This window comes from Carassius auratus, unplaced genomic scaffold (assembly GCF_003368295.1).
Source record: "Carassius auratus strain Wakin unplaced genomic scaffold, ASM336829v1 scaf_tig00216952, whole genome shotgun sequence".
NCBI classification, from domain to species: Eukaryota; Metazoa; Chordata; class Actinopteri; order Cypriniformes; family Cyprinidae; genus Carassius; species Carassius auratus.
The window spans coordinates 27371-42008 of record NW_020528811.1 but is presented as its reverse complement, the minus strand read 5'-3'; the positions used below and the strand labels follow the sequence as shown (position 1 = coordinate 42008).

Below are 14638 nucleotides of genomic sequence, written 5' to 3'. Positions count from 1 at the left end.
TAAGAGCACATCCTGGGTGTATAAAGAAAGAGTTACTAAAAAATCATAAACAATTATATCAAGATTTAAAAGGAAAAATGGTAGTAACACAAAAAGCAGAATTGAGTAAGAAAAAAATTAAGTGGGAATGTATTCAACATAAAGATTTAAGTAATGAGAGGAAGGATTTGAATTGGCTGGCAGCATTGAATAGATTGCCGGTGAGAGAAAGATTATATAATCAAGGATCCACATGTATTAGAAGTTGTCCAAGAGGTTGTTCATGGGTTGAGACTCTGCAACATGTTTTTTGGGAATGTTATTTAGCTCATTGTTTTTGGAAAAGAACACAACAATTGTTAAGGTTAGTAATAATAGATATTGTTTTGAATCCTGACTTAATTATAAGAGGAGAAGGGTTGGTACAGTTTGAAAAAAGGGAAATAATTTGGTGCATAATAAGTATCGGTAAAGAGATATTGTGGGAAGAAAGAAAAGCTCAAGTAAAAAGGAAAAAAGAAGGTAGAACATCAAAACAGTTGTGGTATGAGTTGAAATACAAAGTGTTAATGGAAACTAAAATGTGGAAAATAAGGATGGAAAAAGAGAAATATATGTTTTTGTGGGGTGAAGTGGAAAAATATTGTAAATAAAAAAAAAAAAAAAAAAAAAAAAAAATCTGTTCTTATCAGTTTAATATCTGATACGTCCCCCATCCGGGGACTACATATTAAATGGATTTTTAGATCACGGAGCTGGAGCCGGGGCTTGCTCCGTCCACTCCATGCATCGGCCTGGTATTGCAGTGTCTCCAGGAACGGTGTGCTTTCCCTTTTTGGGGATTTCCGTTTATTGGGTCGAATAGAAGAACAAGGAATGAGAGCTGCGGTTGCAGATGCTGTGGTTTATTGCAAACTTTTTTCCTGATGTGTCCTCCTGGGGTCTTGGACTCTTCCACTAACGATGCACCCACCTGAGGTCTTGAAGTCTTTCACAGACGAGGTGATGCATCGAATCAGGTGTGTTTGTTTAAAGAGAGTCATCTAAAACTGGCGTTGGGAAGCACCGGCCCATGAGCTTGGCAGTTTCCAGGCCAGTAACGGAAGGCACCCGTCCTTCCTCTCCTGGAGGGGGGGCGGAGGGCTAACCGTTGGTGAGGATGGTAGAGATGCAAATCAGACCTCTGGCTGACCGCCTGGGCCTTCATACTTACCTGGCAGGGGAGACACCATGATCAAGAAGGCGGTTCACCCAGGGTGAGGCTTGTCCATTGCACTCCGACCATGCTGACCCCTGCGAATTCCCCAAATGCGAGAATCTCGACTGCATAATTTATGGTAGTGGGGGACTGCGTTCGCGCTCTCCCCCGAAATTGTTGGTGAAACAAAGCAGAAGAGGTTTTTACAGTTTTTTATTTATTTTCGTTTCAGAATGGCGAGTTCTGTCACATGCGAGATACGTGTTGTGCGCCTGTAAGACAAAGTCACTTACGCTCTTGAAAAATTGGACCCTGGTGGGTAGTTTAGTTCGAACATAGCGCAGACCTTACTTTGAAAGTAGATTGGACTGACTGCAGCCTAGCTGTAACTGTCTCCGTGTTGTTTGGTTGTCCTTTTTTTCGATTTGTATTAATTTTGTTGTCGCTTACAGCGACACCTAGTGGCCTGTCGCCGCGCCCTTTTTCACCTGGCCTCGGACTGAGCCCCTGCACAGGTGTGCCGATTTGGGTGAAGGGATCTCACTCCTTCCCGGAGTTATAGCCATTCGAGCCACCTCGGACACGCCACCTTAGCACGTTTTGAGGTCCCCTCGCCAAGGTGAATGGAAATTTCCTCTTTTTTTGGATGATTATTGACAGTCAGACTCCAGAGAAGCTTTCTGTGCTGATTTGGGTGGGACTGGGCCAAATACCTGGCGCTAGGTTGCAAAAGAAGGTTTTCGACAAAATCCAAAATACCCGAAAATTTCTTCGGAGCGACGAGCCAATCTGAGACCTGCGTCTCGTTCGGCTCGAGCCAAGGATTCCGATGACATAAGGCACGTGGCTCTGCGACCAACCGTTTGGGAGTTACGAGCCATGCCGTACTTTCCGTCAGGCCAATCGGGACGAGGCCCGGTGACGTTGTAGACAGGGGAGGCTACCACCATCCCCCAGCGTTTTTAGGTCTCCCAAAACTTACCAAAGCCGAGATGGGCATCGCCGTGTCCGGCTTCCTCCCTGCTGCGTCTTAGCAGCATTGCTTCTCGGCCTTTTGGCTAAGATCAAGTGTAGCGGCGATGGCTACGTCGAGGGGAGATGGTGCTTTGCCGGCCATGATGGCGCGGTTAAAGAATACTGTACGGATTCAAGTGCTGCAGAATGCTGTTCGGTCTGTGAAAGAAAACTTCAGGAGGGAATTTGTGGTCGTGGATGTCTTGAAAGGAGTCTTCAACGTAGCAGCTTCATCAGTGTTCTGTCTTCAGAATTTCACCGCAATGGGATTTATGGATTTGACCTTCTTCAATTTAACGGACTGTGTGAGTTTTTTTGAGTCTTGGGGGCATAAAAAGCACAAGTTGTTGGAAGGACTGAGTTTGCACCCTCTGTTTGCACAGGATTACTTACCTCTCACAATCCACCTATATAATCCTTTTGTTGAGGATGTGGAGGTAATGACTTTTCTTGAGAGGCACTGCGAGGCTGTGAAAGGAGGTGAGCGTGTGAGGGATCGGTTTGGGATTTGGACTGGAAAGAGGCGGTTTTTTGTGAAGCTCAAGGTGGACTCCGCAGTCCCTGGAAGCCTGATTCACCTACCTGGGTCCATTTCCATTGGGCCTAACAGGGGCTTTCTCTACTACCCTGGGCAGCCCATGTATTGCAGGAGATGTGGTGGAGAAGGACACATTAAAACAGACTGTGAAGGACAGCGTTGTCGGTTTTGTGGGAAGGCGGACCACGTTGCTTCTGCCTGCCCCGCACCAAAACTTTGTAGCCTTTGTGGCAAGGCCGATCATCTTTATCGTACCTGTCCTTCAAGAAACAAGTCATATGCGAGCATATTGAAGGAAGGTCATGATCTGCAGGCAGACCTGGAGGCCATTCTTAGCAGTCTACCAGCAGAAAGGGAGGGGCATCTTCAACAAGCGACAGGTGCGAATGATCAGAGAAGTATGAGTACATCAAGTCAGGAGTGTGCTGGTATGAAGGAACAAGCGGATGGAACTGTGGGGGATCTGATAACCTTGTCCCTGGATGGAAAGGAGGTAAAAGGAGTGGGATCAGAGGAGCAGCTTAATGCATCTCCAGGATGGACAGATCTGGACTTCACAGAGGTGCTTTCTGGGGTGTTGGAGGTGGATAAGGAGCAGACCATTTTGGAGCCTGCAACTGGATCAACCCATCAACGAGAGACAGTATATAGTGAGTCAAAGATGGAGATTGCAGCAGAGTCAGCATCTGGGACTGGCCGTCGCAGAGCTTGGAGTGAGGCCAGTGACCCTGATAATGGGGAAATATGCAAATACAGCAAACTGGAGAACTCTGTTAGTGAGGACTCTGTGAGTCAAGATTGTAATGAGGAGGGTTATGAAGGAAAAGAGAATGAGGAGGGAGGAACAAGCACTGGTTGGGGGGATAGTATTGAAGAGGAAGAGGGAGGGGAAGAAATGATAGCAGAATCCGGGGAATGGTCTGAAGTGGTTTCAAGGAGGGTAAAGGGAGGAAGGGGAAGAAGAGAATGTGGGAAAAATGGGGAGGAATAAGGGGGGAAGTAGGTTGGGGAAGTATTTTGGGCAATATGGGGGCTTTTGGAGAGAGTCCAAAGGTTTTCAATGGGACTGTTAAGAGTGGCAACATTTAATGTAAGAGGGCTGAAAATGGCAGAGCGCCGGACAGCAGTTTTCTTTTCTGTTAAAGATTTATATTATGATGTTTTGTTTTTACAAGAATGTCACTTGGAGAATGAAAGGGATGTGGAGAATTTTTCGAAGGATTGGACTCGGGGACCATCCTTTTGGGGAGTGGGGAATGTGAGGGCGGATGGGGTGGGGATTTTATTCTTTTCCTGGGAGGTGATAGTTGAAACATCTGGGGTGATTGTTCCAGGGAGAGTGATGTTTGTGGATGCAAGATGGAGGGGGGTGGCCTTGCGGTTCATAAATGTGTATGTGCCCAGTAAGCGAGAGGAGAGGGAAGGTTTTTTGGGAAAAATATTTACGTTATTATATACGAACCGGCTGGTGGTCTTGGCAGGGGATTTTAATATGTACCTAGAAAAAAATTCTGGGGGGGAATTGGCAGGGGTTATTAAAAGTTTTGGATTACAAGATTCAGGTCAGACAGCTGGAGGGGAGGGTTTAGGTTATACATGGTTTAACAGTAGGCAGGAGGCATCACGGTTGGATTATATATTTTTGTCAAAATCTGTTAAAGTTAGTAGCTACACAAGGCAGCCAATGTGGTGCTCAGGTCATTGTTTAGTTGGGGCTGGGGCAGAGTTGGAGGCAGGGCAAAGGGGTCGGGGAAGTGGAGGATGAATGTTACATACCTCAAAGACCAAACCTTCTGTAAGGTTTTCCAGGTATTATATGCTGGGTGGTGCAATTTAAAATAATTCTACCAGTCACATTCTGACTGGTGGGAAGGGGTGAAGGAGAGGATTAGGTTTTTAGGTATGTCAGCGTGTGTTAGATGAAAGGCCTACAAAGTTTTTCTTTTCTACTGTGAAGGGCAGGCAGAAGCGTAGCAGTATGGAATGTTTAAATACAGAGAAGGGTAAGGTTTACTCAGTTGAAGGAATGCTCAAGGCTTCAGTTGCCTTTTATAAGGAGCTGTTCGCGAATAGAGAAATAAGAGAGTCAACAACGGAGGGGTTTCTAGAGGATCTGGACAGGACCTTGGAGGAAGAGGAGGCAGGCAGGTTAGAGAAGGAGGTCACCTTGAAGGAAGTAGAGGTAGCAATTAAGTCCTTGAAGAGAGGCACGTCTCCAGGTGGGGATGGTCTCCCAGCTGAATTTTATCAAGCCTTCTTGCCTTTAGTAGGCCCTGAACTGATTAAGGTCTATCAGGAAAGTCTGGAAGTGGGGAAATTGCCTATGTCTATGAGGAGGGGGTTGGTGACCCTCCTGCATAAGAAGAATAGTAAGGAGGATTTGGCAAATTGGCGGCCAATAACTTTACTTACTACCGATTATAAGATTCTGGCGAAAGTCTTATGCTTACGGCTTAAGGGGGTGTTAGATTTGGTGGTTCATCCAGATCAAACTTGTGGGGTTCCAGGAAGATCAGGCAGCCTCAATTTAGTTTTGATCCGGGATTTGATCAGTTGGGCTGAGCAACGGCAGCTTCCTTTGGCAATCCTGAGCCTTGACCAGGAAAAGGCCTTTGATAGGGTTAGCCATTCTTTTTTGTGGTCAGTGTTGGGGAAGCTTGGATTTGGCCCAGGGTTCAGAGCCTGGATCCAGCTTCTGTATAGTGAAGCTTTCAGTCAGATTAGGATTAACGGGTTCTATTCTGAACCAGTGAGACAGTTGGGTGGTGTGAGGCAAGGGTGTCCTTTGTCACCCTTGTGCTATATACTGTCTTTAGAGCCTCTGATTAGTCGGCTACGATTAACAGAAGCTCTGACTGGTGTAGTAATGCCAGGTGGAGGAGGGATAAGGGCAAAAGTGTTAGCTTACGCAGATGATATGACAGTCTTTTTGACCACAGAAAAAGATTTTGCAGTGACAGGAGAGATTTTGCATAGTTTTTCTGAAGCCACAGGGGCCAAGATAAATGTCAGTAAATCTTCAGTGATGTTTGTAGGACGGTGGAGTAAGAGGACTGTGGTTCCAGGAGGGTATACCTTGTGTCAGGATGGCATGAAAATCTTGGGTGTTCATTTCTTCAAGGTGAATAGTGCACAACAAAATTGGAAGGGGATGTTGGAATCTTTACAATCTAAAGTAAACCGGTGGAGTGTAAGGGATCTGTCATTATGGGGTAGAGTACAGGTAGTGAAGGCAGATGTGTTGCCCAGTATTAATCATCTGGCTTATGTTTTTCCCCTACCTTTTTGGCAGGGGAGGAGAATGGAGAAGTTGATTTTTTCTTTTATTTGGAGAGGGAGGACTGAGCTAGTATCAAGGGCGCAAATGTTTCGTCCTCTGGTTGAGGGAGGCAGAGGAGTGCCGTGCCTCCCTTGGAAGGTTACGGCTTTGTTTATTGCATTTGCAGCTCGCCTAGTGGTACAGGCTCCAGGGCATAAAGCACATGTGTTGGCTCACTTTTGGTTGGGCTGGCCTTTGAGGCATTTAACAGGGTGGAGTAATAGGGTGCCTTGGTCTCTGGATAGACCTGAACATTATAAAGTGGCGGCAGACACTATTAAAGAAAATCCTTGGTGCTTGGAAGAGTCATTGTTGTTAAATCATAGGAAGCTGTATGATAGGTTGAAGGAGAGCTCAGTTAAGGAAGCTAGAGGGGCAGGGCCTCCAATTGAAGTGAACTGGTTGTCCTTGCAACCAGATTATTTGGTAGGGAGGTGTAAGGATGTGAACTGGTTGGCAGCATTAGGGAGGCTTCCAGTACGGGAGCGTTTATATAGGCATGGTCAGGGCAGATCTCCTTTGTGCCCAGTGGGTTGCTGGGGAGAAGAGACAATAGAGCACGCCTTGTGGTCATGTCCAGGAGCAATGGCTTTATGGGAAGCAGTCACTGGGTGGTGGAGAGAGTGGGGAGGACCACTGATTACCCGGGACTTAGTGTTGTATGGAGGAGGGTTGGGAAATATAGAGAAGGATCAGAAAAGAGTAGATTAGATTAGATTAGATTAGATTCAACTTTATTGTCATTATGCAGAGTACAAGTACAGAGCTAATGAAATGCAGTTAGCATCTAACCAGAAGTGCAAGAATATAGTGTTTTATATACATAAAAGTGCAGAGTAAGTAAAGCTATGATATACAGAATGTACAGTGGAGTTGCTATATACAGTATTGAGCAGAGTATATACAGATTATAAATATGAATGCAATGTAGATATTGTATGTACATTATGAACAGAGCAATGAAGGATTATATATACATTATGAATAGCAGGAACGTGAGAACAGTGGTAATAAATACAGTTGAATGAGTGTGCAAAGTATTGTTGAACAATCTATTATATGCAAAATAACAGTAGTGCAATGATTTTTTGTAGAAATAGTCTACTGTGCTTGTACAGTAACCACTTAGACAGTTTATAGTGTAATGGATTTAACCATGTGCAGTCTGTGCAAAATATGAGTAGTGCAATACATGTATGTAAAGTACTGTGACCAGTGCAGAAAAAGAGCAGGTGCAGGTTAGATAGGTGGTGCGGCATTCAGAAGTGTCACAGCCTCAGGAAAGAAGCTCTTCCTGAGCCTACTAGTTCGAGAGCGTAGGCTTCTGTAACGCCTGCCGGATGGAAGGAGGGTGAAAAGTCCATGGTTAGGGTGAGAGGCATCCTTGATGATGTTTCTTGCCCTGCCCAGACAGCGCCTGTGATAAATGTTCTCGATGGATGTTAACTGGGTGCCGGTGATCCGTTGAGCAGTTTTCACCACCCGCTGGAGTGCTTTGCGGTCAGATGCGGAGCAATTGCTGTACCACACTGAGATGCAGTTTGTAAGTATGCTCTCAATGGTACAGCGGTAGAATTCAGCAAGGATCCTGGGACTGAGGTGAACTTTTTTAAGGCTCCGTAAGAAATAAAGGCGCTGCTGAGCCTTTTTGACCAGGGTGGAGGTGTTTAGAGACCAGGTGAGGTCATCTGAGATGTTGATGCCAAGGAACTTGAAACTTGACACACGCTCCTCTACAGCTCCGTTGATGTAGATGGGTGTGTGTGCATGATTCCTAGTCCGCCTGAAGTCCACAATGATCTCCTTTGTCTTCTGGGTGTTTAGTTCCAGGTTGTTGGTGGCACACCACACAGCCAGGTGCTGCACCTCATCCCTGTAGGCTGACTCGTCGTCATCCTTGATCAGACCTACCACCGTGGTGTCATCTGCAAATTTGACTATGGTGTTGGAGCCATAAACAGGAACGCAGTCATGGGTGAATAGGGAGTACAGGAGAGGGCTCAGTACGCAGCCTTGTGGCACTCCAGAGTTCAGGGTGATGATGGAGGAGGAGAGGTTATCTAACTTAACAGACTGAGGTCTGTTAGTCAGAAAATCTAGAATCCAGTTGCAGATGGGTGTGCTGATTCCAAGATGGCTGAGCTTGGAGACCAGCTTGGAGGGGATTACTGTATTAAATGCAGAACTGAAATCTATGAACAGCAATCTCACATGTGTGTTCTGACTGTCCAGGTGGGTGAGGGCAGAGTGAAGTGCCGTTGAGATGGCGTCCTCAGTTGACCTATTGTTGCGATAGGCAAATTGGAATGGGTCTAATGTAGCAGGGAGACAGGCTTTTAAGTGGGATGCGACCAGTTTCTCAAAGCACTTGGCAATGATGGGGGTGAGTGCAACAGGACGGAAGTCGTTAGGGACCGATGCAGTGGAGTGCTTCGGTACCGGCACGATGGTGGAGGTAGTATGGGTAGTATCTCAGAAGGGAAGCGTATCTTATGGGACTGGCGTCTAAGGTGCCTGAGGAAGCAGTTGCCTGGTTTAGAACCTCAAAAGTTATTTTCAACATTTTTGGCAAGTTTTGTTAAAGAGGTAAATGGGTATAAGGTCGTTTATGGAGAGGAGGAGACGAGGGCTGTATGGGGGGGACTCCCTCGGGTAGGGGTGGGATAAAGTCTTGGGTGTCAAAAATCTAGTTTTGTTTATGAGGCACTGATAGTAATGTGTTGTTCACTTTATATGAAGTTATTTTTGAGTTCGGAATGTTCAAACTGAAAATGTGTATGCCTTTGTTACAAGTGGTTCATTTGTAAATTTTATGAGTGTATGGATTTAATAAAAAAATAAATAAAATAAAAAATCTGTTCTTATCTTATTCTCTATTCAGGCAGGGTGAGGGGAAGCTCCTGGGAATGTCCCGTATGGACTTTTCCAGGAAGCTGATCCAAAAGACCCTAGCTTTTAAATGTGACGACCTGAATTGTTTGATGACTCTGCCCTTGAACAAAGGATTTGATGTTAGTTTTAAAACCGCTTCCCTACTTAATGACTTTTGGCAAAGGTTTGAATCAGTTAAAGCCCAGTTCTCCATGTTCACTGTTGATAAACTTTCTGATAACACACTTAAAACTGTGATTGTCAGGATGTTCAATGAAACCGTGACTGGAGATGATATTTGTGTTTGGTTGGGTAGATTTTGCACTGTTCGAGGCCAGCCTGTCAAAGTGTTAGATGAAGATGGCATTTGGACATGCTCTTGGCGAATTCCCATTAAACAATGGGAAGACGCTGGGGGCTACCAGGGCCTGAAACATCTGCCTTCCATGATTGTGCTCGGAGAGAACAGAGGCTACATACATTATCAAGGAATGCCCAAACTCTGCAGAAAGTGTGGAAGGTTTGGTCATCTAGCTGAAGCATGCCAAGAGTTAATCTGTGGGAAGTGTAGAGAAATTGGTCACAGTTTTGATGACTGTACCAATGGCAGACGGTGCAATCTTTGTGGAGAAACAAACCATCTCTACAGAAACTGCCCTAAAAGTTTTGCCAACAAGCTAAAAATGGCCGTCCCACATGGGCAACAAACGAAGGAACAAAGAAGAGAGGAGGCGGTCCCTGAGGTTTTGGCGGGAATTTCAAATTCCCATCCGGCCTCAGGGATTGGGCAGGAAGGAGGAAGTGGGGGCGGCCACAGGGGCGGAGGCAACGGAACAGGAAATGGTAATGGAAGGAGAGGAAAGTGAGGAAGAATCACTGCTAACAGTCTCGGAAGGGGTGGAAGAATCCACCGGGAGTGAGACAGAGTGTTCACTCCCTAATGCTCAGGTGCAAAAAAGACCTGCGGGGTCTCCTCTGATTGTAACGGAGGAGAAAAAATCTAGGGCAGCATATAAGCTCGATAGTTCCGACTCGGTAGATCTGGAGCGCATGTGGCCCCTAGAGTCCCCAAATGAGGTTTCCTTTTTGCACATTAAGCTAACAGCATCATCGCCAAAGGAGCCACAAGAGATTCCCTCTGTGGCCTCTGAAGCGACAGGCATTTGCCCTCCTGACCTCAGCTCATCTGGGGAAAAGGAAAGACAAATGCTACAACATGTAACATGATTTTAATCATATTTTTGTAGTCTTTTTATTGCCTTCTGTTTTAAATGCCTCATACCTTTTTAAACCTACTGCTCATGGCCCTCACCATCTCTACTATCAATGTCAGAAGTGTGAGGTCCACCATTAGAGCACAGAGTATTTTGTCCTTTTTAAAATCTTTTAAGTCAGATTTGTTTTTATTACAAGAGTGTTCTCTGCCCTTTTTAACTAGGTACACAAAAATGGAAGAGCTATGGTCCGCAGGAGCCTCCATATGGAGCGGATCAAATTTTAACAAAAACGACGGAGTTGCGGTTTTAATTAATAATCCTAACATCTTGGTGAAGGGCAGCACTGTGGTGAGGCAGCACTTTGTTGAGAAAAGGGTCGACTGTCAAAATGAGATTTTAGCCCAAGATTTGAACATTTTAGAAACCCAAAAAGCTCTTGGAGGTTTTAAAAAGGGGAAGTCCCCAGGAGTGGATGGACTTCCCCTGGAGTTTTATCTAACATTTTGGGACATTTTAGGACAAGAGCTTTTGACAGTTTTTAAAGAGTTTGAGACCCTCGACAGACTTCCAGACAGTTTTAGAATAGGGATAGTTTCTTTACTTCACAAAAAAGGTGACCGGACTGACTTGGAGACCCATAACACTTTTAAATTTCGATTATAAACTTTTTAGCAAAGTTTTAGCAACACGCATGTCAACTGTTTTAGAGGACGTGATTCACCCGGATCAAGCTTGTTCTGTGCCCGGAAGAAAGATAACAGACAACCTAGTGCTGATTAGAGACGCCATCTGTTACGCGAGAGACAGAAATATTCGGCTAGTAGTCCTAAATTTAGATTTTGAAAAAGCATTTGATCGAGTCTCGCACCAGTACCTCTTCCAGGTTCTGGAGAAAATGGGGTTTCCAAAGAGGTTTATAGCCTGGGTGGGACTGCTGTACAAGGAAATAGTCAGCAAAATTCTAATAAATGGGCATCTTTCCAAAGCTGTGAACATACACAGTGGTGTACGTCAGGGATGTCCTTTATCTCCTCTTCTGTATGTGGCTTGCATCGAGCCACTGGCACAGATCTTGAGAAGGGACAAATGGATCAAAGGACTGGACGTTCCTGGGACGGGGGGACTGACGGCGACCTGTGTTTTATATATGGACGACGTAACTCTTTTAGCCACAGACGTTTTATCAATACGAAGAGCACTGGACTTGACTGACTGGTACGGTCGGGCCTCGGGCGCCAAACTCAATAGAAACAAGTCCGAGGCCCAGCTCTTCGGGCTGTGGGGAGACGTGGACACAGGAGGACTTGATTTGGTTTTTAAAGACAACGATTTTAAGATTTTAGGCGTTAAATTTGATAAAGACGAGGGTGGACGGGAAAACTGGACTGACTTGTTAGGGAAAGTTAGGAAAAGACTGGGGTTTTGGGGACTAAGACAGATGACGATGGAAGGCAAGGTTTTAATTTTTAAATCTGTGATTTTACCTCTGATTTTACTTGTCTGTTCTGTTTTTAGCCCCCCTCGGTGGTTCCTGGGGAAACTGGAGAGGGCGGTGTTTTACTTCCTGTGGGGGTCCAAGTGGGAGCGTCTGAAGAGGGAGACCATCAAGAAAAGGCCGGAGAACGGTGGAAAAGGCCTCCCAGACCCCCACCTGTTTTTAGGCAGCCGCTTCACCGCCCTGCACATTAGTTATGCCACGACCCCATCCAAAGAAAACAAGACGGCTGCAATGGCGCGGTTTTGGATGGGGTCTTACCTACGAACACTGAAAATTTTACCAGTGGACCTGAAAACCCCAGTGTCTTTTAACTTGCCCAAAGAGTACAGTTTTATAAAAAAGTTTTTAAAGAAATACCTTTTAGAGAGTGAAGATGTCACCATTTTAACTCAACACAAGTCTCTCATTTCTGTTGTGCAGGACCGTGAACCGGTGAGTCCAGTTCCGGGCCTCACACCAAGTGAGGCCAAACAGGTTTGGCGGAATGCAGCTCACCCCGCTCTCCAGAACAGGCACAAGGACTTATCGTGGATGGTGGCTCATGAGATCCTCCCGGTCAGGGCGGTTATGCACTCCAGAGGCATGGCCAAGAACCCCATCTGCCCGCGGTCCCCGGAGACCGTCCACCACCTGCTCTGGGAGTGCAGCACTGCGCGGGACCTGTGGGCCAAGACCGGCCCCCTGTATTTCCCGTGCCTACCAGCGGGTGGGGCCCAGTTCGGGTACCAGCTCGCCATCCTTGGGGTGGGCCGGGGCTTGAAGGACTTGACGGCACAGAAATTTACCTCGCTCTGGCTCACCCTCAACGTCATCAAGGATGCCATCTGGGCCACCAGAAACCTGCTGGTGGGGAAGCGCGTTACGGTAACCCTCCATGCATGCGAGCTAAAGGTAACATCAATGCTGCAGGGGTACCGGACGACGATATTCGGACGGGGGGGCTGGGGTCGCACGGAGAGGGTCCCGGCAGGCACCGACCCTGGCCGCCCCTAGATGCACCCTCACCACTCTGGCTACGGGAACAGCGGGCCAGCGGGCCGGAGGAGAGGGGATCTCCGCTGAGTCCATAAAGTAGCATCTCATGTCCCTGTTCTGGAGAGTGGGGTGATGACCCACTTGATAAGGACTCACCCCCGGTCTTGCACAACAGATGATTTTTAAATTGGTGTTTTTTATTGTTTTATTATGAAAGAGGTTTTATTAACATATATACGAGGCTTGTTTGCTTTTTTTAAAATTTGTGTTTTACTTTGGAACTGACCGCACCTTTTAAACACACCTCAATAATGGACTTTTAAAAACAAGCAAAACACTGTGGTTTTAATCAAATGCTTTTTAAAAATGATTGTTTATTTCATTTTACCATGTGTATTTATTATATATTATATTGCTTGTTTTAATGTGTGATTAAAAAGAAAATGTTGTGGGAAAAAGAAAAAATGCAAATGGAAAAAATGTAAATGGTGACAATAAAACTTTTTCGAAAGAAAAAATCTGTTCTTATCAGTTTAATATCTGATACGTCCCCCATCCGGGGACTACATATTAAATGGATTTTTAGATCACGGAGCTGGAGCCGGGGCTTGCTCCGTCCACTCCATGCATCGGCCTGGTATTGCAGTGTCTCCAGGAACGGTGTGCTTTCCCTTTTTGGGGATTGCCATTTATTGTGTCGAATAGCAGAACAAGGAATGAGAGCTGCCATTGCAGATGCTGTGGTTTATTGCAAACTTTTTTCCTGATGTGTCCTCCTGGGGTCTTGGACTCTTCCACTAACGATGCACCCACCTGAGGTCTTGAAGTCTTTCACAGACGAGGTGGTGCATCGAATCAGGTGTGTTTGTTTAAAGAGAGTCATCTAAAACTGGCGTTGGGAAGCACCGGCCCATGAGCTTGGCAGTTTCCAGGCCAGTAACGGAAGGCACCCGTCCTTCCTTTCCTGGAGCGGGGGCGGAGGGCTAACCGTTGGTGAGGATGGTAGAGATGCAAATCAGACCTCTGGCTGACCGCCTGGGCCTTCATACTTACCTGGCAGGGGAGACACCATGATCAAGAAGGCGGTTCACCCAGGGCGAGGCTTGTCCATTGCACTCCGGCCATGCTGACCCCTGCGAATGGCCCTGGGACCGTACGAAGTGCAAATTTTGACCTGGACATTTAGACACACATGGGATGGGATTGGTGGAATGGCTAAAGCCAAATCATGAATGAAGTGACGTCAACCCTGTAGTCCCTCCCATGCCCTTTTATGCTTACCTTGTTTTGGAAACAGGTTTGTCATTCATTATTCATTCATTCATTCTAAGCTGAACTAAAACAATAATAGAATCAATGAGTCATTGAATGCACTATTGTTTTATGTTTGCTGAAGCTCTCATTGTTGTGACTAGTAGGGGCTGCATGATTGACAATCTAAATAGTTGATTATTGACATGAACTAGAAAATTGCGACTTATTAATAATGATTTTCACAATTTAAATTGATGTTTATACCAGATTGTTTGATGCAACTGCATGCCATATTTTCATATAAAAATAAGTAAAAAATAATCTATAGAGATTTTCTATAGTATTGAGCTCCAAATGCCAACTATAAGTTGGAGCTTGCAGAATAACATAAGTGGACTTTGATTACTTACTTGTGGCATCTGTAATTGTACTCCCGATTAGAAATGAGATTAATTGTGGTGATGCAGATAATTTTGGAAAAAAATCGGTCACTTTTGTGGCTTTACAGCTTGTAATATGATCTACCACACCCCAATTTGTAAGTGATGCATATTTAAACGATGTATATAGTTTTTTTGTTGTTGTAATAAAGTGTTATGTGTGTGTTGCAGGTGGAGCTTGATTGTTGAGTGCGGTTGTGGGAGAAATCTAATGGCATCCCTTTTGACGACATAAGGACAAAGGTGTTTTTGAAGACACTGCATGCAGGCCTGGAACAATGCACAGGAGCCAAGTCAGCAGCCATTGACGTTTCAACCACCTGTACCAGACTTAC

The 14638-nt window shown here is 45.6% G+C and overlaps 1 non-coding gene and 3 pseudogenes across 1 annotated transcript; all 4 read left to right on the top strand.

The window, feature by feature from the left end:
* Positions 1 to 591: 591 nt before the first annotated feature.
* LOC113099522 (uncharacterized) lies at positions 592 to 810 on the top strand (annotated as a pseudogene).
* A 374-nt stretch (positions 811 to 1184) lies between these two features.
* On the top strand, positions 1185 to 1348 carry LOC113099526 (U1 spliceosomal RNA). The gene has a single exon (XR_003289474.1). It is a non-coding gene; the product is annotated as a U1 spliceosomal RNA (small nuclear RNA).
* An 11757-nt stretch (positions 1349 to 13105) lies between these two features.
* On the top strand, positions 13106 to 13280 carry LOC113099521 (uncharacterized; annotated as a pseudogene).
* Positions 13281 to 13654: 374 nt separating this feature from the next.
* On the top strand, positions 13655 to 13783 carry LOC113099527 (uncharacterized; annotated as a pseudogene).
* The last annotated feature ends 855 nt before the right edge of the window (positions 13784 to 14638 follow it).